The sequence below is a fragment of the Pan paniscus genome, chromosome 8 (genome assembly GCF_029289425.2).
Source record: "Pan paniscus chromosome 8, NHGRI_mPanPan1-v2.0_pri, whole genome shotgun sequence".
Taxonomy (NCBI): domain Eukaryota; kingdom Metazoa; phylum Chordata; class Mammalia; order Primates; family Hominidae; genus Pan; species Pan paniscus.
In genome coordinates this window covers 45709469-45734271 of record NC_073257.2, presented here as the reverse complement: position 1 = coordinate 45734271, position 24803 = coordinate 45709469, and the positions used below count along the sequence as shown (strand labels likewise).

Sequence of the window (24803 nt, the reverse complement as noted above, 5' to 3'; positions counted from 1 at the left end):
TTAAGAACCTATGGCCTATTTCTGATCACAAAAACATGACCGAACTTCCATAAAGACCCAAAACACTTCTAAAACTAAACATTGAAATAAATGTGAGCCATACTTAACATTTAAAAATGATGAATCAAAACAAGTAACACAACAAGTTCCCCATTTATTCCAGTTCAGAGTCACGGGCAGTGCAGACTGGAAGACAGGGGCCTAGAGTTCAGTTACTCCTGCCTTGGCCTTTGCTGGGAATGAGATTATCAACCTTTCAGTGTTCTTATCCACCTCAGAGGGTGGCTGCAAAGATGCAAAAGATTATTTCAATATCTTTCTAAGCAAATATTGCCCAGTGGAAAGTGTAAGGGCTATGGCATCAGCAGACTTGAGTTTGAATCCCAGGCATTCTGTAGCTAAATGACTTCAGTCAAGATCTAAGCCTCTGCTTCTTTGTCTGTAGAACAGGGATAGTACCAGCATCATACGGTTTTTGTGAATATTAAATAAAATAATGTGTAAGGTGCCTGGCACATTTGAGGTACAAAATAAATGCTAGCTCTTTTTTAAATATAATTTCAACTTTTATTTTAGATTCAGAGGGTACATGTGCAGGTTTGTTACATGGGTATATTGTGTGATGCTGAGGTTTGGGGTTCAACTGATCCTGTCAACCAGGAACTAAGCATAGTATCCAATAGTTAGTTTGTCAACCCTTGTTCCCTTCTCCCTCCCCACCAAGTAGTCCCCAGTGTCTATTGTTGCTATTTTTATGTCCATGAGTATCCAATGTTTACCTCCCACTTATGACTGAGAATATGTGGTATTTTTTTTCTGTTCCTGCTTTAATTCACTTAGGATAATGGCCTCCAGCTGTATCCATGTTGTCCCAAAGGACATGATTTCATTCTGTTATATGGCTTTGTAGTATCCCATGGTGCATATGTACCACGTTTTCTTTATCCAATCCACTGTTGATGGGCACCTAGGTCCATTCCATGTCTTTGTTATTGTGAATAGTAATGCCAGCTCTTTAATCCTTCTGTTCTCTCCCAAGTTGAAGTATTAAGAATTAATCTTGAGAATTAATGTTGCAGTTATTAAATGTTGTAATAAAGTATTAAAATAATGCTTCCAAAAATGTTCTGTAGGCTATAAAGAACAATATAAATATAAAACATTTTGAAAGCTAACATACTAGTCGGGCACAGTGGCTCACACCTGTTATCCCAGCACTTTGGAAGGTTGAGGTAGGAGGATCACTTGAGGCCAGGAGTTCAAGACCTGCCTGGGCAACACAGTGAGACCCGATCCCTACAAAATCCTCCCCCCAAAAAAATTAAACCAAAACAAAAACCACTGTATCCTTTTTCATCTACCATCCTATTTCCTAGCCTCCCTTCCACAGAAAACCTAAGGAACTGTCAAAACTTACTGTCTGCTTCCTCACTTCCCATTTGGTCCTCAAGTAGCTGCCACTTTCACTACTCCCTGAACACCATTCTCACCTGTTTCCACCAATGACCCCCTAATTGCTAAGTGCTCTGGGTCTTTGACTTTTTTTTAAGCCCTCCGCAGTGTTGATCAATGTTGGCCACCTCTCTTTTTTAAAGCATAATATTTTCTTTAGATAGACTGTATTCTCTACATTTTTCTCCTACCTCCTTTGACCTCTTAAAAATTCCCCTACTCTCCATTTCAATCTTATTTGAAGGTTCCTCCTCCTCTTCCCATTCCTTCAATGTTGATTCTGACATTACTCTGCCGTAGGCTCATTTCTCTTCTCACTCTCCACCTCTGTATCCTAGTGAGTATCCCATCTACTCACTAAGTTGCCCCGAGAAGCAGTGCCCATGTCTGTCTCAGGCACTGTTGCATCCGTAGACCCTTGAACCTCTGCTTAGTGAAGGTCCCAAGGGTGACTAGCTGGTAAAGGTAAAGAGAACTATGGGTCCAGGGGAGCAAAGGGCAGATGCTCAGCTCAGGAATGACCTGTGCTTCTGCAGCAGTGGGCACCCAGTGTGTTGGCTACTAAATGAACCAAACAGAAAGAATTACAATCTGGGGAGCCCAAGTTCAGGGAGGCTTGCTGCAGCTTTGAGAAAAATGGGGTCATGGTGCTGGAAGGTCCAGGGCCCCCTCTGTATTAGTCCGTTCTTATGCTGCTAATGAAGACATACCTGAGACTGGGTAATTCATAAAGGAAAGAGATTTAATTGACTCACAGTTAGCTGAACGGTGGGGAGGCCTCAGGAAACTTACAATCATGGTGGAAAGGGAAGCAAACATGTCCTTCTTCACATGGTGGCAGGGAGAAGAAGAATGAGCAAAAGCGGAAAAATCCCCTTATAAATAATCAGATCTCTTGAGAACTCACTTACTATCATGAGAACAGCATGAGGGTAACTGCCCTCATGATTAAATGACCTCCCACTTGGTCACTCCCACAACACATGGGGATTATGGTAACTACAATTCAAGATGAGATTTCAGTGAGGACACAGCCAAACCATATCAACCTCTATAGAGATCTGGGCCACTAAGACATCATTGCAGGATGGACAAGCAACACCTGTCAGCCAGCAGAAGACAGGCTTTCAACGGCAAGTCTCTGTGGCAATGAGATTTCAAGGCGGTCTGTCCAAACCTCCCCAGAGATTTTGCACAATTTAGCCTCTGGAGGGTAAAACTCAAGAGGAAGGTACTAGTCTTCCTATTCATAAAGCACATGAGCAATTATGTCATTCGTTGAAAAACACAAAAGAAATGAGATCTTATTTATACTTTAGTTGTGATGCCCAGTTCATAGCAGTCACCCTGGCTAAAATATCCTGATATTATATTTGTTTCTCAATAAACATAATACTTATTATATTTATTTCTCTGCACCCAGAAGCCTCAGCAGGAAAGGGAGCTAACAGAATATGCATTCTCAGTGACAGCCTTTAAAATGAGTAGCAAATTTACAACTTGCTTGTATTTCTCATCGAGGTGCTCTGGCAAATATGTGCTCCCTTGAGAGCCCTGAAGGCAGCCAACACTTTGACATGCTCAGTAAATAATGAGCAAGCCCCTTACAGAATGTCATGCCATGTGATGGCTCCAGACACGCTACTTGCTAGGACGTGATGGAAACAACTTGCCGAAAGACCAGAGGCATTCAGTCCTGCTTCTATGGAGCTCCTGGCATCAATGTCACTCCTGAGCCTGGCTGAGACTGGAGCTAAAAGTGAAAGCAGACATCCTTCCTTCAAGAAAATGATGGAGCGTAGATGCATCCGATAGTTGGCATTCACATAGTAACATCTCTCAGGTAGAAGGTTCCCTAGTCTGTCTCAGGGGGCGCACATCTTCTTGCCTTCCTATTCCACTTAAAAGGCAACCTTACACTCAGTCACCATCTTTGGGACCCCAACAAAATGGGCAACTCTTGCCTTTCCCTTTTCCATCTCTCCTCCTTTTCTCAAATTGCCCCTTCTCAACCAAATAATTTGGAGGAGCCACTGCTTAGCCCCTCACCAACAAAGCCTATGTCTAGACTTGCCCTGACACTCACATCCCACCCCCAACCCCACCTGTCTACACCAAATGTCATTGTCCACTTAGGTGAGTTTTCTCGGGAAATGAGTGCTTTGCTGTGCTCACTGGTTAATATGTGTATTTTTAATTTTTAAAACATCTCTCATAGGCCAGATGCAGTGGCTCACACTTGTAATCCCAGTATTTTGGGAGGCCAAGGTGGAAGAATTGCTTGAGGCCAGGAGTTTGAGACCAGCCTGGGCAACACAGCAAGATCCCATCTCTAAAAATAGAAAAAAAAAAAATTAGCCAAGCCCAGTGGTAAACACCTGTAGTCCTAACTACTCAGGAGGCTGAGGCAGGAGGATTACTTGAACTCAGAAGTCCAAGACTGCAGTGAGCTATGATGGCACCACTGAACTCCAGCCTGGGTGACAGAGTGAGACTCTGTCTCAAACAAACAAACAAAAAAACTTTCACAGACATGTTTATACTAAAGTTTTGAGATATAAATCAGTGACCTACAAATGAGGGCTGAGTAGGTGGGAGGTAGAATAGAGTGACTCTAGGCCTCCTCAAGATGAACTGTGGTACTACAAAGATGGCTTCCTCTTTCCTCCACTGCTCAAACTCTCAAAAATCATATTGACTCACAAGTTAAAGTAACAATGTCTCATTCAAATTTGTTAAACATTAAACACAGACAGCCAACTATCTGCCTCCCAGATTATTCACAGGCAGTTCCAACTCAATACATCCTTATTTAAACTCATTTTCTACGTACTACCCTCCCCACCACACACATATAGACATGCACACTGTTACTAAAGTAACAATCTACTTCTCCTTCCCTTCAGACCTTCTCCCCACTCCTAAATGCCATTTGAAGAAAGATGAAAGAGAAAGACAACTCAAGATGAGGAAACACCCCTCTGAGTAAATCTGTACTTTGAAACAGGAAATATTTATTTTATAAAGATTATTTTTACTACAAGAGGCTGGGTTACCTTTAAATGAGTTGCACTTTTTTTTTCCAATCAGGAATGGAGGGTACAGAACAGAAAAGGTCAATTATAAGAAACTTTCAATTTTCCCCTTCTATTACATGTTAATTTTCCACCTTATTTCAGAAAGAATTTTTTAAATGTAAAATACAGGGTAACAGACATTAAAAGTGGGGAGAATAGAAGAAAGAAAACACAGAGAGTAACACAAATGGACACAAATGGAGAGTGCTGATGACAGTGTGCATTTCATAATGAATTCTTCACTTACAACTCCTGAGCTACAACGTAGGTTTATGTTTCCCAGCAGCTAATGATAAAAGTGTCCATGACATGAAAAACAAACCACTGCTTAGGAGAAGTGCGGCTTTCTCTTCAGGAAGTGGGAGGGTTCCTTCTAAGTAGGACAACGTTCTTATAACAGACTCATAACAATTTACATAGGACCATGTCTTACAGCAGCCTACTTCTTCTAGTACCCTCCTTTGCACCAAAACACCCTTCAGAAGAAGCGATCTTTTTAGGAGACCACTACAGTATAATGCAAACCTTCAGGCTCCAACTTCAGGCTCCCTTGTTCCAGGAGGTGAACTTTAGAATATCCTGTGAAATTTATGGACTTGGCATACATTGATTAGCTGAGTTGATCAATACTGTTCAATACCCCAAACAAACACTGAGTAATTAATAGTAAATACCATCTGGCAAGAGGCAAGAGCATAGTAGTCAATTACACCCATCTTCCATTGCGGATGAGCTGAGAGTTTCATTGTTATCTTTTTGTAGATCACTAAAAATGGGACACCACGCTCCCAAAGTTCTGGTAAAACAGTATGAACACAGATAGATTTTTAAATAAGTGGAACCAGGTGACCGCTTCAGGAAACCAATCACAACAAAAGAATGTTTCATTCTGAGAAGGACTGCTTCCTCCTGTGCCCTCCAAAGTCAATGACTTGGAAATATGACTCAAGGAAAAAAATGAGGATACTTTTTGGCGAGGACGTCATCTATGAACCAGATTTTAAAAAGGAATAATACTCATCAAATAGAATAGCTTTAATTTTACATTTTTCTGATAATATCTAACTAATAGTTCCTTTGCTGTGGTAATCACAGTTATTCCATTTTTCCTCCTTCTGGGCAAATAACAGGATTACACTTTCCTGTCCTCTTGGAAGTTAGGCATGATGGTGTGACTTACTTTAGTCAATGAAATGAGAGGCAAACAATATGTCACCCCCAAATGGAAGATTTAAAAGCCAGTGTACAATTCTACGCAATCTCTTTTCCTCCCTTGGCAATCATTAAGATATAGAGGTGGAACTTTCTTTGGTCAAGGTCTCTGTATCAGGTCATGCAGAGAAGGCTTTCAACAACTACCCTATTCTGCCTCTCTATCGCACCTGCACCGGGCTACGTATTCACACAGCACACTGCTTCCTACTTGGCAGCCTTTGTATCCATTACACTGCCAGCCTGGAATGCCTTTTCCTCTCCTATTCCTTCAAAATCCACATAGATAACTCCTGCTTCTAGGACACAACTCCAGCCACCTCTTCCAGAAGGCATTCCTGAATCCTCATCCCATCCTTGACTGGCATTCGAGACACATTTTTTTTAAAACCTTAACTCCTTTTTTTATTTTGTATTTTATTTTTAATTTCCTGGGGGGTGGGTACATAGTAGGTGTTTATATTTATAGGGTACATGGCTGCACACTGATTTAGTGTTGCTTATCAGCTTGAAATGATCTTCTCTCCCTCATCGGGTTTGGAGCTCTCTGAAGCAGAGACTGGCCTATTCAGAATCTTGGAATTCTCAGCTCCCAACTCAATACCTAGCATGTAATATGTGCTCAATAAATGTCTACTGGGTGAATAAATGACTGCCTTAATGAATGAGTGAATGAAAATGACTTTGTATTGTGAGAAAGGAGAGAAGTCTTGTCTCTAAGGGCCATGTAAGTATGAATATTAGATGTAAGTCTTTTTTTTTCTTCTTATGTCCAAGTTTACTACCCTTTTCAGAAAAGAAACTTCACTATGGGAAATTCATTGTTTAGGCTCTCTAAGTTTTGCATATTAACCTGAGTAAATTCTAGTGACAGCCCTGGAGCCTGTTTCAGTGTGGTGACATTAGGCAAACCCACTGAACACTCTATTTCTTCATCTGTTCAGTAGGAAAACAGATCCATGTATCTCTCTGACTCTAAGTGCCTCCCTCTACTGAAAAACAGCCCCAGATAACATTTTGAATTACAGGCACAAAGTAGTTGGTCAAGTAGCCTTTGAAATGGAGCCAAGGAACAAAATCCCAGAATAAATATCTGAAGTAATGATGACATGTACTTCATGCCTCCAACCTAATGATAAAAATTAGGCTGGCCTTTCTCATAAAAAAAACTAGTATACCAGCATTCTCCCCTCTGCTTGCAAAGGTCAAGGTTCAGGGTGTGAACAGTGTCTCTCCCATTATATTAATGTGTTCAGACACTGAAATGGCATTTTGAGCTGGTTTATAAAGAAATAGAAAAAGGTCAGGAATTCGTTATCTTCATTATTGCCCCGTTTATACAACAAACAACCATGGGCGCTCTTCCCTATTCAAGTTGCTTAGTGACAAGAGCATCACCTTCTCTCTTTCAATAAAATATATTAAAAAGCAACCTTTTTAGGTCAAACTTTCTCAATGTCTCAAGAAATGAGAAACCACTTGCAAAACAATTGAAGATCTTTCTAAGGTTAACATGAACTTTATTTTTGCTGATAGATCTTTTGTGAGGGAGGATGGGGGCTATTGCACATTTCATATTCTTAGGATAAATATGGGTGTGCAAATAAGCTCTGGTCATAGACACCTGCTTGGCTGCAGTCATCTTTGGGAGGCTAAGTAAAGGACAAAAGAAATGTTGGACTTTCTCTCAAGACGAAATGCTGCATTCTGAATTAGCCCAGTGGAGAAATCCAGCTGGAAGGAGTACCACAGTGTTACAGGTATTCCTGATGCATCACTATCAGGAAACAAATGCCAATATAGACCATATCCTTGCAAGAATGAGCTCATTGTCACACTGGGATGCCCTCCAAGAGAGCAAGATTGAAAACTCCCAGGCACCATTCTTCTCCAGCAAGACGTTAAGAGGAAGAATAATGCTACCTGGCACGGAGGGAAAATATGATGCTTATTCACAATGACAAGGGAATCAGCTAGTGGTTCACAATTTTTCTGAATCATTATTTTATAGATGAGCTTACAGAGATTCTAAGCAGTCCCAGAATCTGACACAGCGGGACTGGAGTCTGATTCATGGGCTGGCCTAGCCATGCATATGTTCAGAAGGACAATCAGACCCTACAGCCTAGAAAAGCCAGGAGCAACTGTGTGGTTCCTTGCCCAACCCTTTTTTAAATTTTTACTTTTTGAGACAGGGCCTTGCACTGTCACCTGGGCTGGAGTATGGTGGCACAATCATGGCTCACTGCAGCCTTGAACTCCTTGGGCTCAAGTGATCCTCCTGCCTCAGCTTCCTGAATAGCTGGGACTACAGGTGTGCACTACCATACCTGGCTAATATTTTAATTTTTGGCAGAGTTGGGGTCTTAGTCTGTTGCCCCAGCTGATCTCAAGCTCCTGGCCTCAAGTGATCCTCCAGCTTCGGCTTCCCAAAGGGCTGGGTTTACAAGTATGAGCCACCATGCCTAGCCCTCACCCCTTCTGATAGTGGTTCAACAATGTGAAGAAGCCAATTGCCAGATGCCTTTGAAGAAAGGAAAGAACGTGCGGTTTCTAGAACATGCACTTTCAGAATATTTCACTAGATCTCTTAGTTTATGGTATCCCATGGTGAGAGGCTGAGATTCAAAATATGGCTAATAGCAGAGAAAAACAAGAGCAGTGAGACGGGGGAGGGCGTGGGCTTCATTTTTATTCAGACATCTACTTGTTGTCTTAACTCCTCCCAGAAAAGTCTGCACCCAGAGATGGGCTCTCCCTTACAGACCCCCAGCACTGAGGAAATAGTTTGCACTGAGTTGGTCATGGTGTAGATAACTTGGCTTTCATTAGGGCCCAGGAGTGAATAAGGATCGGCAACTCTGCCTGCTTAGTTCACAAACTACACCTCTCTCGCCTCTCTCAGCACCACCAGCTGCCCTATAGCAATCATTTAAAAGCCAATCAGAATCTACCCTGCAGCTACCTTTTATCCCCTTGGCTGTTAATTCCCCAGGCTGTCTCCAGCAAATAACCTCAGCTCACCAGTTTATCCTACGTGGGTAGTGAGTAGCATTCAGTGTTGAACGTCCACATAGGAAAGCTTATGAAAACACACACAACAATGCGCACATCCGTAACTGATGTATAGTGGATCATGGTCCATTACATAGAATTCCCACTTAGGTTTTCCACGTTAAAATCTTGGGGAAGCAGGGCCGGTGGTTCACGCTTATAATCCCAGCACTTTGGGAGGCTGAGATGGGAGGATCGCTTAAAACTAGGAGTTCAAGACCAGCCTGTGCAAGGTAATGAGACCTTGTCGCTGCAAAAAATAAAAAATCAGTTGGTCATGGTAGAGTGTGCCTGTAGTCCCAGCTACTCAGAGGCTGAGGCAGGAGGATTGCCATTGCACTCCAGCCTGCATGACCCTGTCTCAAAAAAGAAAAAAAACACAAAAGTCTTGGGGAGATAGTGGCGGTGCAAAAGTCATTTGCAAAAGAACATTTTTTTCATTCAGAATCTCTCAAGCCTATCAGAATTTGCCTGCTTTTGCAAGAAAAAGATTCATTTTGCTCAGATTCACCTCATTGTTAAATAAATCTTCTCTTTTCTTTCTTTCTTATTCTAAAGTGGCCCCAATCTCCTCTTTCTCCCTGATCTGTTTTTAAGAAGTAGATCATCAACCTAACAGCCACATTTGAAATGCATCCATAAGTTATGAAGGGAGCATTCAGAAATATAAATTCTCTAAATAAAAGTGTCAAGCTCCCAGTAAAATAAGATGGATTTATTTTTCTTTTGTATATCTACAGCGTAATTTGTTTCCACCATTTGAAGTCTTGTTCAGAATACCAGATTCAAGGTTTCTTCCTAGCAGAAAACATTAGCCTAATTCCTCCACTTAAAATGATTTAACTTCCCTGCAGATGTCCTAAGCAGGCTTGGGGTATGTTCAGAGGCTCTCAGCAAATTAGCTATAGTCATGTCCTGAGATGAGTAGACCCTTTGAATGCTTAAAGCAGATTATTTAAGAGAAAGAAGGGAAGCAGACCAGCACTAGAATAATAATGTTTAAAACCCTCTCCAGTCATTTGTAATGCAGCAAAATCTTCATTTAAAGAATGCTTTATTGTTTCACAGATGCAGATATACCAAAGGTCATATTGTGTCTCCAAAAACAACTGTCTGCAGTAAAGGCTAAATGTAATGCACTTTGGCCATGAGGTATATGTTAATGCCATCTCTCAGATTCTGTTCAAAAGAGATCCCATTTATTCAAATTCAATAGCAGGGTCTGGTGCCCTGGGCCTCCATTCACAAGCTGGAAGGAATACGGGTCCTTCCATTTTTTTTCTTTTAAGTTATCAGAAGATGATCATACTATGTAATCAACAAGCTATTGAAAGAAGCCAAGCATTTCTGTAAATTAAGTTTAATGCTGTAATCAAATAAAACTTACAGTGGTGTTTTAGGGTACATACTTCATGAGTGTATATCACAGTAATTAAGGATAAAACTGGTGAGTTTATGCAAATGAATTTAATTAGTATCACGTTTATGTAAGAATTGGGTTTGCCTGCTGGTGACAAAGAATCCAAAACAAAAGAGATATAAAAAGGATAGATATTTATTTCTCTCACACATAAAAGGATTCTGGTGAGAAGATTTAACTCTCCTCCCAGGCACAGAGAAATGGTGGTTTCTAAGTTTCCGAAATCCATCCACATCTGTTAAGAGGAAAATTTGAACACAGCACGGGACTCACTGAGTAGAGTGACCAACTGACCTGGTTTGCCTGGGACTGTCCCATTTTAGCACTGAGAGGCTGCATCCAGGGAAAATCCTCAGACTGGGGGACTGTCACCCCACCACCAAGGGCCTCCCCACAGTCAAGGGAACAAGACACATCTGGCAGGGTGTCTTCGCTTAAGGTCCGCCTGTCCTGGTCCACACCTGGTGTTAGCTCTTGTCAACTCAGCTAGACCCTGCATCTCGCCGTGCCTCCTCCACCACCTACTCAACAAATACTTGTTAAACACCCATTTTATCCAGGTCCAGGTCCACCTCACACTGCACCGTCTTCCTAATGGAATTTGGTTCACCAGGGACACGAGATGCCATCTCCTATGCATAATGTCCTTTTCCTCTTTCCTCCATGGGAATTCAGGTCACCAGGAACTGAAAAGGAGAAAGAGACCATGAGAACTCTATCTGAACAACAGAAGGCAAAACCCAAAGTCCTCAACTGTCATAATATTTGAAAACTATTGTGGATGAATAAGAAGTGACTTTAAAAGATTTCCACAATATATTGTTAAGTGGGAAAAAAATCAATTTATAGAATAACAGGAGCAGTATGATCCCAGTCTACAAAAATATTTATGTATGTATGTATGTATTTTAAAAGCATATTGATAGAAAGATAGACTGTTGCCTCTGAGTTTTGGACCAAGGGAGGAGCAGCTGTGATGGGGAGGAGGAGTCCCATTCAAAAGCCCCTGTGGTAAGATGCCACCTTACCCCCATCACAATGGCCATTATTTAAAAGTCAAAAAATAATAGATGTTGGCACAGATTTGATGAAAAGGGAAAGCGAATACAATGTTAGTGGGAATGTAAATTAGTACAACCTCTGTGGAAAACGGTCTGGAGATTTCTCAAAGAGCAAAAAGTATATCTACCATTCAATCCAGCAATCCCATTACTGGACATCTACTCAAAGAAAGATAAATCATTATATTAAAAAGACACCTGCATGCAAATGTCTATTGCAGCACAATTCACAATTGCAAAGATGTGGAATCACCTAAGTGCCCATAAACTGATGAGTGCACAAAGAAAATGTGGTGTGTACACACACACACACTGTATTAGTCAGTTCTCATGCTGCTAATAAAGACATACCTGAGACTGGGTAATTTATAGAGGAAAGAGGTTTAATTGATTCACAGTTCCACATGGCTGGGGAGGCCTCACAATCATGGCAGAAGGCAAAAGAGAAGCAAAGTCACATCTTGCATGGTGGCAGGCAAGAAGATATGTGCAGGGGAACCCCCCTTCATAAAGCCATCAGATCTTGTGAGACTTATTCACAGCCACGAGAACAGCATGGGAAAGACCCGCCCCCATGATTAAATTGCCTCCCAATGGGACCTTCCCATGACACGTGGGAATTATGGGAGCTACAATTCAAGATGATATTTGAGTGGGGACACAGCCAAACCATATCACATACACACACACACACACCATGGAATACTACTCAGCCATTTAAAAAAAAGAGGAAAATAATGTCTTTTGCAGAAACTTGGATGGATCTGGAGGCCATCATCCTAAGTGAGGCAACTCAGGAATGGAAAACCAAATACCACATGCTCTCACTTACACATGGGAGCTAACCTTTGGGTACACAGGGGCATACAGAGATATAATGGGCTTTGGAGACTCAGAAGGGGGAAGTGTGAGAGGGGGATAAGGGATGAAAAATTATTATGTACAATGTTCACTGTTCGGGTGATGGGTACACTGAAAGCCCAGACTCCACCACCATACAATGCGTTCATGTAATCAAAAACCACCTTTACTCCTAAAGCTATTGAAATAAAGCAAAAAAATTTTAACAATTCAATTTTGATAAGATTAAAAAGCAAAACAAAAAGCTATTGAGAAGGCAGAATGGAAGGACTTGGTGGATTTGATGTAGAGACTAAGGAAGAAGGAGCAGTCAGACGTTGGGCAGCCTGGGTGGATGGAGAACAGAGGTACAGTTAAGAAAAGCAAGGATTGAGAGGGAGGTGGAAGGGGGCAGGAGAGCGATGGCTTTCCTTTGAAACATGTGGGACTTTAGAAGGCTGTGGGCCTTTTGGGTCAAGATCTCCAATGTACAATCAGGAATACAGAACTGGAGCTCAGAGGAGAGGGAGTTCTGGAAATGCAGATTTTAAAATCAGTCACCTGGCTGGGTGCAGTGGCTCACGCCTGTAATCCCAACACTTTGGGAAGCCAAGGTGGGTGGATCACCCGAGGTCAGGAGTTCAAGGACAGCCTGACCAACATGGCGAAACCCTGTCTCTACTAAAAATAAAAAATTAGCCTGGCATGGTGGCACATACCTGTAATTCCAGCTACTTGGGAGGCTGAGGCAGGAGAATCACTTGAACCTGGGAAGCAGAGGTTGGAATAAGCCAAGATCACACCACTGCACTCCAGCCTGCGCGACAGAGCAAGACTCCATCTCAAAAAATAAAAATAAATAAATAAAAACAAAATCACTCACCTCAACCTAAGAGTCAAAGCCCCAGGAACACATGAAAAACACCAGCCAAACAGGCATGATGGCTCACACCTGCAATCCCAGCACTTAGGGAGGCTGAGGCAGGAGGATCACTGGAGCCCAGGAGTTTGAGACCAGCCTGGGCAATGTAGTGAGACCCTGTCTTTACAAAAAAAAAAATTAAAAATCACCCAGGCATGGTGGCGTGTGCCTGTAGTCCCAGCTACTTGGGAGGTGGAGGTGGAAGGATTGCTTGAGGACAGAAGTTCAAGACTAGCCTGGGCGACATAGGGAGACCTCATCTCCAAAAACAAACAAACAAACACAACAAACAGCAGCTAGACTATCAAAAAGAGGAGAAGAAAGTAAAAGGCAGAAGGTTGAGAAACACCTACCCCTGAGGCATCCCTCAGAGGAAGAAGAGGAGACAGAAATTAGGAACATTTAGGGCAGGAGCACGGAGACACTCCAGCAGACGGGGCCAAATAAATGAAAAATGGACAAGGAAGGAAGGAGAAGGAAAGCTCCACGTGACTGAGTCTGTCCTAGGCTGGCCTCTCACTCTCTGGGCTCTGACGGTTTACAGTGACTGATGAGGGCTCTCATGGGTTCTCTAGAGATACCCTATGTGGGTGATGTTTTACCTTTGGTAAAGACAAGCCTGGGGCATTCCCTTCCTTGTCCTCTCTTCTCTCCTCTAATCTCACAGAGATAGAAAACCAGAGTGTCGGGGGATGTGGCTGGCAAATCAAAGCTCAAGTTGGAGAAAATCAAAGTCAACCACTCCCCTCCCTCTCAGCACCTACAATGGTAGGGAAAAGGGTATAGCTATAACCTTGAATGAAGTGGCAAGTTTTGGTGATGTCTCCAAATGAGACATTAATTACTGATTAGAAGACTTCTCATTCCCTGAAGGTGACCATAAAAGTCATCGTGATCCAGGAGCAAGAAACTAATTAGCTCCACAGAACAAAGGAGCGATAGGAGACAAAAATAAAATGGCTTAATAATTACACCCTGAAGCCATACTTGTTCAACATCGTGATTATAAAAGAATAAAGGTATTGGGACCACTGCTTTTCTCATGGGTAGCAGGATGTTGAACAGGACTTTTCCTGTTGTCTGGGAATTGTGGCCAAAAACCCAAGGTTGAAAACAGTAATACTAACAGCCCCTAAAGATAATTGACTTGGATGGAAGCCAGAGACTTCTCCAAGGCTATTTGACCCTGCTACAATCAATCCACCATTTGCCCCCAGATCATATTTGCAAAAAACTAGTTGGAATTGGGAGTTGTTGACTTAGATGAAAGGTGCTGGGGCCTTTTCTCTCTCTTCTCCACTAGCAGGTGAAGGGGCAATGTACTCTTCAGTTTCTATTGCTTTCTAACAATTGGCACCAACTTAGTGGCTTAAAACAACATGAATTCACCAGCTCACGGCTCGGTAGCTAAGAAGTCCAGGCACCATGTAGCTGGGTTCTCGTTCAGGGTGCCACAAGGCTGGAACCAAGCTGTTGGCTGGCTGGGTTCACACCTGATGTTCCAAGTCCTCTTCCAGCTTCATGTGGTTATTGGCAGAACTCAGTTCCTTGTAGCTATAGGACTGAGGTTTCCACTTCCTTGCTGACTGTCAGTCAGGGGCTGCTCTTAGAGGGCACCCACATTCCTCACCACATGACCCCTCCATCTTCAAAGCCAGCAAAGCTCCCAGGTTGAATGATTCTCATGCTTCAAATCCCTTTCCAGGAAGAGCCCAGCCCCTTTTTAGCACTTTCCTGATTAGGTCAGACCCACCCTCCATAATATCCGTTTCTTTCTTTCTTTCTTTCTTTCTTTTTTTTTTTTTTTTGAGACAGAGTCTCACTGTTTCACCAGGCTGGAGTGCAGTGAGGTGATCTCGGCTGACTGCAATCTCCACCTCCCAAGTTCAAGCGATTCCCTTGCCTCAGTCTCCCGAATAGCTAGGACTACAGGTGCGTGCCACCATGCCCAGCTAATTTTTGTATTTTTAGTAGAGATGGTGTTTCACCTTGTTGGCCAGGATGGTCTCGATCTCTTGACATTATGATCCACCCACCTCAGCCTTCTAAAGTTCTGGGATTACAGGCATGAGTCACCATGCCCGACCAATAATATCCCTTTATTAAAGTCGACAGTGCCATATGTCAGGGACCTATTGCAGGAGCTGAGTCCATCATAATTGTAATCTTGGGGATTATGCAAGGTGTCCACATCAGGGGCAGGCATCTTGGGGCTGGATTACAATTCTGCCTGACATGGGTACGCCCTCCCAAAAGCCACATACAGGGGGGCTCCAAAGGATCATTTGTGAAGGATAGGGGTGAAGGCAAGACTCACTGGCAGGCAGTGTTCAGGTGGACAGCCTCTGTTGCAGCAGACCTGCTCCTCTGCTCTTCATGGAGAACAGAGGGCAGCAGTAACGAGGTCTACACCCCATCCCATGGCATGGCCAGGAGGTGAGAGCTGCCCTGGACATTGCAGAATGGGGAAAGCTCTGACCAGGCTTCCCAGGACAATACCCAAGCCACACTTGCTGTGAGCATGCCAGGGGGCATGGGGGCTGAGGGGTGCAGCCAGAAACATCAAGCCAGATGAGCTCCCCACATCAGCAAACTATACATGGGGAGGCAAGCACATCACCCTCCAAAGCACCCACCTGTGACCCACCTGGAGAGTCAGGTTTCTGATGCCTCCATCTACAGACATCAATAGCCAGGAAAGGCTGGGAGCAGTGGCTCAAGCCTGTAATCCCAGCACTTTGAGAGGCCTAGGTGAGCGGAACACTTGAGGTCAGGAGTTCAAGACCAGCCTGGTCAACATGGCGAATCCCCGTCTCTACTAAAAATACAATAATTAGCCGGGCATGGTGGCAGGTGTCTGTAGTCCCAGCTACTTGGGAGGCTAAGGCAGGAGAATTGCTTGAACCCGGGAAGTGGAGGTTGCAGTGAACCGAGATTGCCCCACTGCACTACAGCCTGGGCGACAAAGTGAGACTCCATCTAAAAAAAAAAAACAGCCGAGAGAGCTCCAACAACAGCAGCTAAATAAAAGCATTTGTCCCTTTTCTCTAATCACTTTGTTTCATGTCAACTACACAGCGGCTATAAGCAGAAGGTGAAAGAAATAAAAAAGCCAACCACTCCTCTCTCCTCTAGACAAGACTCTCCGTGCCTGGCAGCTCTTGGAGAAGGACATGAGCACTAATCTGACAAGAAATTTAAGTTTTGATCTGGACCCGACTGCATTTTATTTTATTTTTTTGAGACAGGCTCCCTCTGTCACCCAGGCTGGAGTGCAGTGGTGCAATCGTAGCTCACTGCAGCCTCAAACTCCTGGTCTCAAGCAATCCTCCTACCTCAGCCTCTTGAATGGCTGGGACTACAGGCACGAGCCACCATGCCTGGTCCCCAACCGCATTATAACCGAGAAGCTGTGGGACCTATCATTAAGAGAAATGAAATGGAGATTCAACAGAACATATTGTAAGGTTGCATTTGGAGGAAAAATAAATACTTCTTGTGTGTTTCTCACTAAATTCATACCGTTTAATAAACCAATTACATTTACAAACATGCTGAACTCTCAACAGAGTGGCCTGAACTCTTGGGAGTAGACATAGTTCCAACTACCACAAAGAGTGGAAAAAAATTCAGAGTGGCCTTTCAACCAGAGCCCAGACACTGGAGTCTCAAAAATGTGTGCAAATGTACCGGGCACAGTGGCTCATGCCTATAATCCCAGCATTTTGGGAGGCCGAGGTAGGCGGATCACTTGAGGTCAGGAGTTCAAGACTAGCCTGGCCAACATGGTGAAACCCTGTCTCTACTAAAAATACAAAAATTAGTTGGGCGTGGTGGCTCGAGCCTATAATCCCAGCTACTAGGGAGGCTCAGACAGGAGAATCACTTGAACCTGAGAGGTGGAGGTTGCAGTGAGCCGAGATCATGCCACTGCACTCCAGCCTGGGCAACAGAGCAAGACTCCATCTCAAAAAAAAAAATTGTGCAAAAGTGTGTGTGCACATCCATGAGTGTGTGTGAGACAGGGTGTGTTTGCATGTGAGCATGTGTGTGCAGAGTGAATATCAGGGTATCCACATGAGTGTGTGTGTGTATGAGGAACACATGAGATTGAACGTGTGTAATTGTATGTCTCCAGTGACAGCACAGAGGAAGAGATGGTCCAAGACCAAAGAGGAAAGAAATGGCATAAGATGGGACAGTGTTCTATGATCTCTAACTGGCCAAAGAAAAATGAGAAACAAATTTAAAAGAAGACAGGTAAGTAAAGTAAGTTTAGCTGTAATTTGGATTCTCATTTAGGAACCAGGGTCTTAATCTAGAGGGAGAAGAAACTCAACATAATGTACTGTAATGGGGGTTTCCAGACTTGCTAACTTTATTCTCTCCCAAGCCATTTGTCTCTCTGTTAGTTTAATAATTTTCCACAGCTGCTGTGTAATATAACTACTGATGTACTACTGAGCCAATTTCTCCCAGCCAGTCCTACTGCCAGAGAAACTAATGGGAGGAGACAGCGCCAGGGTCTACCCTGCAAACCTGCAAGGGCTTGCAAATTGGGTCACAGTTTGCTCGTTGCTGAAGGGAACAGCACGCACAGGCTGCCATCTCCATTTAATTTTTTTCTTTGTCTTGCAAACAGCAATATCTTTCTTTTGGAATTCTGAAGAAATCGATTGCTTTCATATTTCCCTGGCTCTTTAAGGAACAAAAAGCAAGTCCTGAAAAGTAAAGACATTCCTTTTAGGTCCAACTCACAGAAATTGTGGTGCAACAGCAGTGTTCGATTCCAGAAAGAGCAGGGATTCTATTTCTGTCAGTCTTATGTCTCCCTGAAACCATTTTACGATTATTTTGTGTCCTCTGTTTTCCCAGTTGGATGACTTAAACACCACCCCTGAGAGGCAGCTGTTTCCAGAATATTGCACAATTTATTGAGTTCATGAGAATTGTGATCGTTGGCAGCACCGAACTTCACGGAGGGAATCATAGGCACTTTAATTCCAATTTGTTGACTTATGGAGGAAGCAATTTCTCCCAGTGGTGTCCCTTCATCCAGGAACAAGAGCCATCAAAGTGTCACAGACTTAGAGCCGGAAGGGCTCTCCGCTAGTGTTTCTGCCAGTCCTCTTGGTTTTACACATGAGGAAACTGAGACCCAGAGAAGTTACCCAGTAGCAGATCTGCAAGTCACCCAGTAGCAGATCTGCAAGGACCTCTTAGCAATCCTGACTCCAAGTGTAATGCTCTTGCATTAGCTCTGTGCTGCCTCCTAGATGTTGGTCTTCTTAATATTGATAGCACATTTGCTCAAATGTTTGCTAATATGGTTTGGCTGTGTCCTCACCCAAATCTCATCTTGAATTGTAGTTCCCATAATCCCCACGTGTCGTGGCAGGGACCCAGTGGGAGGTAATTTAATCATGGGTGTGGTTACCCTCATGCTGTTCTCATGATAAGGAGTGAAGTCTCACGAGATCTGATGGTTTTATAAACAAGAGTTCTCCTGCACAAGCTCTGTTGCCTGCTGCCATGTAAGAAGTCCCTTTGCTCTTCCTTCATCTTCCGCCATGATTGTGAGGCCTCCCCAGCCATAAGGAACCATGAGTTCATTAAACCTCCTTTGTTTATAAATTACACAGTCTCCAGTATGTCTTTATTAGTAGCGTGAGAACAGACTAATACATTTGCCCTGCAAAACTTCCTTATTCTTAAGCAAAGTGATTTCCAAATTTTCTTCATTAGACACATAATTTAGAACTACGATTAACTAAACACTAACTGGGTGTCAATTACTGTACTATTTCCTGCACATTGAGACATTTATGGTGAAAGTACTGTACCAAGTATAATTTTCCTAGAAGCTATAAAATGTAGGGTATCAGTGAATGGAAAAAATAGAACATTAATTAATAAAAGAAATCCACTACAGAGAATCTTTTCCCCCTAAATATAACCATAGAGACTAGGCTGGTCATTATTTGCAGTTCACAAAAGAAAGAGGCTACAGAAATATTCACAGCTATTGAACGAGGTGGCTGGCAAGTGAATTTGGTGTAGGTGCATAAATTTGTGTGCCGGGGGTGTGTTATAAAAGAATAAAGTCTGGGTTCAGCTGGGTGATGGCAGGAAAAACAGGATCCCAGAAGGAGGCTGAAAGAGTTGGGAACAGATGGAATGACTGGCCTACATGTCAAGTCTCTTCAGCTGCCCACCTGGCCACAGAAAAGGCAAAGCTCTGCAAATGGATCATCTCGTTCTTACTGTAACACATAACAAGCAGTGGGCAACACAAACTCACCTGTGTCAATGGAAAGAGTTAAACTCCGTGACATATTTAAGAAGCTTTATTCTGAGTCAGATATGAGTGACCAAGGCCCGTGACACAGCCCCAAGAGGTCCTGAGAACATGTGCCCAAGGTGGTTGGGTTACAGCTTAATTTTATATCTTTTAGAGAGACAGAAGTTGTAGGCAGACATCAATTAATACATGTAAGGTGTACATTGGTTGGATCTGGAAGCAGTTGTGGGGGACAGGCTGGGAGGGTGGGTATGGCTTCCAGGTCATAGTGGATTCAAACATTTTCTGATTGCCAATCAGTTGAAAGCGTTAAGTTATTATCCAAAGACCTGGAATCAACAGAAAGGAAAGTCTTCTAGGTTAAGATAAGGGGTTGCGGAGACCAGGGATTTCATTATGCAAATGAAGCCTCCAGGCTGTAGAGAGAATAGAGAACAAATGTCTTTTATCAGACCTAAAAACTTGCCGAACCCTTAGTTAAATATCTCCCAGATGAGGTAAAGACCTAGAAAGGGAAGAGGATTCTCTACAGAATGTAGATTTCCTCACAAAAGACAGCTTTTCAGGGCCATTTAAAAAGATGTCAAAGAAATCTATTTTGGAGTAAAATACTTCAGTGTCTTTCAGGGCCTGCCATCTGTCCTATGATGCTATACTAGAGTCAGGTTGGAATTTGGTGTCTTCCCACTAAAAAGAGTCTGCTTTGTCAGTCCTAAGATCTCTGTTTTAATGTTAACCCTGGTCAGTTGAGCCTGAATTCCAAAGGGAGGAGGGCATAAGGAGGTCTATCCAACAAGCCCCTCTTCCCATCACAGCTTGAACTAGTTTTTCAGGTTTACTTTGGAATGCCTCGGCCAAGAGGGAGATCCATTTAGTCATTCTGGAGGCTTAGAATTTTATTTTTGGTTTACACCTGTTATTTACCTTTTTTCTGCTACACTGGCAAAATAACCCCGTCTGCCCCTGAAAAAGGCTTCCTGGTAATCTCTCTCAGGAATCAGGGTGATTTATCTAGTTGTTGGCGAGTTTGACAGATTGCAGGGGAAATGCTACTTCATAATCCTGCTCCAGATGTGTTCTGACCCTAGAAGTGAACACCGAAGAGCGTTCCGGTCCAACCCTACAGGAGACCAGGGAAGGAGCGCCACCCAGAGAGAGAGTTCCGTACCTAAGTGCACCTTCATTTGGTATTTAAAAAAAAAAAAAAAACAGCAAAGATGAAGGAATGTTGACAGGGCCACATGACATCAAACTAATCAGCAAGATCCCCCTCCAGGAAGTGTCTGAGTTCAAGGAATGAAAGTATTCTAATCAAACACAGAGCTTGAGAGGAGTATAAAAGACTTGGCAGAGAATCACTGAAGTAGGAAATTAATAAGGTTCAAACCTAGTGTTAAACAAGTCTTCTGAATTCCAAAATCCAACAAAGCATCTTTGGTTGTGTTCTGAAGTTAAAGAAACTATAGCCAAGGGTAACAAGAGGTAAGGGCCCCAGCTACAGGGGGCGGGGTGGGCCTTGGTTTGCTCAGTCCCCATTAAGCCAATGTTGGGGCAGGCAAAGACGGGATGAGATGAGAGAGGCTCCATCGTGCAAGCGTGGGGGCAGATCCTGCCTTTCTTTATGACGTTAATATTTTGTTCATCATGGATTTTTTTTCCATTGACTTTTACATTTAAAAACATTTCACAGCTGGGTGCAGTGGCTCATGACTGTCATTCCAACACTTTGTGAAGCCAAGGTGGGTGAACTGATTGAGGCCTGGGCAATACAGAGAGACCCCATCTATACAAAAAACATATATAAATTAGCCAGGCATATGTATGCCTGTAGTCCCAGCTAATCTGGACGCTGAGGCTCTGGAGGATCCCTTGAGTCTGGGAGATGGAGGTTGCAGTGAGCCATGATTGTACCACTCCATTCCAGCCTGAGCAACAAAGTGAGGCTCTGCTTCAAAAATAAAAAAAAAAAAAATTAAAAACACTAAAAAACTGACCAAAAAAAGACACAATATATATATTTTTAAAAACCCACTTCATTTAAAATATAATTTATATTGACTGCTGAGCTACTTTATGTCCCCTTAAATTTATTGTTCCCCATGAGTTCTCATTTGTTTCACTCTAGTCTCAGCCCCAGGAAATAGGTTAATAGATGCAAGTGACAGATGTGAAAGATGGCGACAGAAAAGTCACCATCTCTTAAGGGTCCCCCAAGAAGATGTGGAGGTTTTAACCCCCAGTACCTTGGAATGTGACCTTATTTGGAAATAAGGTTATTGCAGATGTAATTAGTTAAGATGAAATCACACATGAGTAGGACGTGCCCCTCATCCCACATGATTAGTATCCTTATCAAAAGGGGAAATTTGGACACAGACATGCACCCAGGGAGAAGGCCATGTGAATATGAAGGCAGAGACTGGGGTGATGCTTCTATAAGAAAAGGAATCCCAAAGATCGCCAGCAAAGTGCCAGAAGCCAAGAAATTAGCCGAGAATAGATTCTACCTCAGAGCCCACAATCCTGCAACAGCTTGAGGAAAGTTCTGGAGCCTCCAGAACTTTCAGACAATGAATGTCTACTGTTGAAGCTGCTCAGTTCGTGGTTCTTTGTTATGGCAGTCCAAGGAAACTAACACACCATCCCTGGTCTTAAGGACAGACCGAGTACCTCTGTATAAACCATCCCTACTTCAGCCCTGTAGCCAGGGAAGACCAAATCAGCTCTCAGCCCAGAGATAAGCACATCAACGCAAATCCAGAGGCTATGAGGGCAGGGTGGGAGGGAAAAGCTGGCTCACTATGGGGAGGATGAGGCAGAGTTAGAACCAGGGCCATGATCACCGTCAGAACACAACCACCTCATAAAAATGCCAGAGCCAGGCAGGTCAGGTGGACACACATCTCTGAGGATGGGTGGGTGATCAAAGCAAGTGGGAGCAAGAGAGAATGTATACATAGGACAGAAGAAATTTAGCATTGAGTAATCCTCTGGGATACAGTTGCTTCAACTTGAGACAGCCTGTATGCATTTGACTGACTCTGTGCTTTTACAAGGCTCCTACTATGTGCTCAGCTCAGTAACAGTTGCTGTTATCAGAGTGTGTAAGAGTCAGGCATGATGACTTATGCCTGTAACCCCAATGCTTTGGGAGGCTGAAGCAGGAGGATCACTTGAGGCCAGGGGTTCGAGACCAGCCTGGGCAACATAGCAAGATCCTATCAAGAAAGAAAGAGAAAGAGAGAGAGATAAAGAGAAAGAGGGTGAGAGAAAGAAAGAGAGAAGGAGAGAGAGGAAGGAAAGAGCTAGGGAGGGAGGGAGGGAGGGAGGGAGGAAGGAAGGAAGGAAAGAAAGAAGGGAGAGAGATAGAGAAATAGTGTGTGAGTATCAAAATGAGGGGGTAACACTGAACCCAAGCTATATTGGGGCCATATCAGAACAAGAAGAAAAGGAGAGGTGTGAACAATGCTACTTCCTTGAGCTTGTCTTAAGGTTGGTCTATATGAAAAATTTGTTTTTGGTCTTTAAAAGGAAAAAAAAAAACAGAAGAGATGGAGGAAGGAAGGAAAAAGAAGGAGAAAGGGAGAAAAGGAGTAAAAGCAGGAGAAAGAGTTGAAGGTCAGGTTCTTATTCCCCTGCATCTGATTTCAGACTTGGTCTCTACAGGAGCCAACTCCTGTTCACATTTCATTTTATTTTATTTATTTTTGAGACAGGGTCTCACTCTGTTGCCCAGGCTGGAGTGCAGTGGTGTGATCTTGGCCCACTGTGACGTCCACCTCCTTGGTTCAGGCAATTCTCGTGCCTGAGCCTTCCAAGTAGCTGGGATTACAGGCGCCTGCCACCATGCCTGGCTAATTGTTGTATTTTTTGTAGAGACAGGGTTTCACCATGTTGGCCAGGCTGGTATCGAACTGCTGGGCTTAATTGATCTGCCTGACTCGGCCTCCCAAAGTGCTGGGATTACAGGTGTGAGCCACCATGCCCTGCCCTGTCCACATTTTAGATTCTTTTTCTGCCCTCTTGCTTGCACCAACCCTGAGGAGTAGGCAGATCTCCTTTGTGAAAACCTAAGCTTCATCAGCCAAGGTTGCTGTGTTAAAGATCAGTTCCCTTGCAAAGCATGACTTTTATCTTCTCTTGTGCACTCTGGATTCCAACTGCCCATGCAACAGGAGGAACAGGACTGGCTTCCACCTCAGGACAGGAGGCCTGGCCTCTCCTCTCTGGTGTCAAGGGGAGTCTGGCTGGCCCAAACAACTGCCCTCGCCATGGGCAAAGGAGCCTTGACTGGTGGGCGCTGGTCATTGATACCAGGCAAGAATGAGATTAGGCATCACATGCTAAAGTGAATTCATTAGAGTCACTAATTTAACTTTCAAAAAACTCTTTTTCTCATCATTTTAAGGTTCCTCATTAACTACTTGAGACTTGTTGCCTTTGGTTCCAATTTTTATCTTTACAACCCAGAATGGTCCCTCTCTGTCCTGCTCCCTTTCCTAGGTCACTGGAGGGTGTAACCAATAGACTTTGCCTGGTGCTACGGTAGCAGGGCCGTGCCTCTCATTTATTTTGGAGGGAAGGACAAGAGATAAAATAGGCAGAAATCCAGAGAAGAGGAAATAAAAGGCCAAACATTAGCTCCAGCCTAAAGCACATGGTGCAATCCAGCTTCTAGATAGTTCTGTGCTGGGAAACAAGGTATTGGCAGGCAATTAACAAAGCCCCACTTTGTTCCTCACTTGGCATAGATGCCATGAATTAGAACCTGGGCTAAGTGACAAAATAAACTACTCATGCTGGCGTGATTCCTCAATCACAATTGACAGCTATTATTTAAATGAACATAGAAACATTTTTAAATGTTTCTGAAAAGTTAGTCTAAGACAGTATTTTTTAAAATTGGATCAATGGCATCAGAATTTCCATTTCTGCCCACCCCACCCCCCACCTCCTGCCACCAGATCAACTGAACTAGAATCTCTGGAGGTGGGTTAAACACATTTGAACAAGAGTGCCAAGTGATTTTAATGCATCCTGAAGTTCGAGGTCTGGAATATCATGTAGCACACTGTAAAATGAATCGGCATATTCTTGCCCATGAATACAACATTCCAGTAAGTCCTTTTTTTACTATTTCTCAATGAGCTTCTCTTCCTCCTGCTCCCACTTTTTGCCTCCTAAATTAAACAGCTTCTCTTCTGTTTGCCTCAAAGTCTCCCCTGATCCATAGCCTGGATCTGATATTTTAGAATAGATTCTAGTGTTCATAGGATTATTTGGGTGAAATAATTACCTAGAGCTCCTCAGAGTTAAAAAGCTTCACATCTAGAAATACAGACTCAATACCTAAGAAGCTAAATTTAGTCAAATAGCATTGCTTTGTAAAACCAAGAGAGGTTTATCATTATAAAGGAGGAATTCTCTTTGAACCAAAATGTTGGTGACCATTAAAAACATGGTG

General features: G+C 43.2%; 2 long non-coding RNA genes across 2 annotated transcripts in view; one reads left to right on the top strand and one right to left on the bottom strand.

The window, feature by feature from the left end:
• The window catches only part of LOC130540525 (uncharacterized), a 42990-nt gene extending 24856 nt beyond the window's left edge, over positions 1-18134 (top strand). Inside the window, exons 2-3 of the long non-coding RNA XR_008954510.1 lie at positions 17177-17298; positions 17914-18134. This is a non-coding gene — a long non-coding RNA (uncharacterized LOC130540525). The remainder of the gene's footprint in view (positions 1-17176; positions 17299-17913) is intronic.
• Positions 10140-24803, bottom strand: part of LOC130540524 (uncharacterized) — a 98136-nt gene continuing 83472 nt past the window's right edge. Inside the window, exon 3 of the long non-coding RNA XR_008954509.1 lies at positions 10140-10901. This is a non-coding gene — a long non-coding RNA (uncharacterized LOC130540524). The remainder of the gene's footprint in view (positions 10902-24803) is intronic.